Here is a 1,815-nt window from a genome sequence, read left to right as displayed (position 1 = left end):
TGATCATTTATCACGTCTGGAAAATGAAGAAGGACCAATAGGAGAATCTACAATTATAAATGAAAGTTTTCCAGATGAGAATTTAATGTTGGTACAACATGTTCACACACCTTGGTATGCTGACATTGCAAATTTTCTAGCTTCTAACATAACACCTCTAGATATGACTTATGCACAAAAGAAGAAGTTCTATGCAGATGCTAAAAATTTCTTATGGGATGAACCGTTCTTGTTTAAGATCTGTATGGACGGTATGATTAGAAGGTGTGTAGGGGAAACAGAAATACAAGATATACTTATGCATTGTCACTCTAGTCCATATGGAGGGCATCATGGAGCGAATAGAACGGCTTCAAAAGTTTTGGAAAGTGGTTTTTATTGGCCTACCCTATTTCAAGATGCACGCATATTTATCTCTCATTGTGACAGGTGTCAAAGGGTTGGCAACATAAGTCGAAAAGATGAAATGCCTTTGTCCAACATACTGGAAGTAGAAATATTCGATGTATGGGGGATCGACTTTATGGGACCATTTCCTACTTCACAAGGTAAAAGTTATATCTTAGTAGCTGTCGACTATGTTTCCAAATGGGTGGAAGCACAAGCTTGTGTCACAAACAACGCTAATACAGTGGTCAAATTCTTAAAAGCACTATTTACCAGATTTGGGGTTCCAAGAGCAATCATAAGTGACGGAGGTACGCACTTTTTAAATAGATCTTTTGAAGGCCTTTTGAGGAAATATGGAGTACACCACAAGGTATCTACCCCATATCATCCACAAACTAGTGGTCAAGTGGAAATTTCAAACCGTGAGCTTAAGTGGATTTTGGAAAAAACTGTCAATTCATCACGAAAGGATTGGTCACTTAAAATCGATGATGCACTCTGGGCATATAGAACGGCATTTAAGACACCAATTGGGATGTCTCCATACCGTTTAATATATGGAAAAGCATGTCATCTACCCTTAGAATTAGAGTATAAAGCATACTGGGCAATAAAGTCTTTGAATTTTGATTTAAGCAAAGCTGACTACAAAAGGAAACTTCAGTTAAATGAACTTGATGAGATCAGATTATTAGCATATGAAAATGCCAAGTTGTATAAGGAAAAGAACTAAGAAATGGCATGATAATCAAATTCGCATCAAATCATTTAAGGAAGGAGACAAAGTGTTATTATTTAATTCAAGACTACGCCTATTTCCTGGAAAATTGAAGTCAAGATGGAGTGGACCATTTGAGGTAATCAAAATTTCAGATCATGGAGCATTAGAATTGAAAAATCTATCTAATGGTTCGACATTTGTGGTCAATGGACAGAGGTGTAAGCTTTATTTGGGTACTAAAATTAATGACCCACCACAGGTAACATTTTGAATCAAACAGGTATGTATAATATCAATAACTAATTAATATACTTTGTTTATTATAACTTATTATTTGATTATTTATTTTTTTTAATTTAATAAAAAAAAAAAGGGAACTCATCACAAGTCAAGTATGCAGGGAATTTATTTTGCAGGAAACCAAACTCGCGAGCGCGAATGTTGCAAAAAAGAGACAGAAGCTTTTTAAACAAAACTCGCGATCGCGATATTCATATGCGCGAGCGCGAATTCTCCATAAAAGAAGTCAGAAGCTTCAAGATCCCCATTCGCGAGCGCGACAAAAATAAAGCGCGAGCGCGAGTTCTCTACAAAACAAGTCAGAAGCAAGGAGATTCATTCTCACGATCGCAATCACATCAAGCACGGGCGCGACGGAGGATAGAAGCACGGAGACAACCATTCGCGAGCATGAATTTCAGACG

This window comes from Jatropha curcas, chromosome 1, assembly GCF_041381405.1.
Source record: "Jatropha curcas cultivar XTBG-Jc1 chromosome 1, XTBG_Jcur_1.0, whole genome shotgun sequence".
Lineage (NCBI taxonomy): Eukaryota > Viridiplantae > Streptophyta > Magnoliopsida > Malpighiales > Euphorbiaceae > Jatropha > Jatropha curcas.
This window is presented reverse-complemented; position numbering follows the sequence as displayed.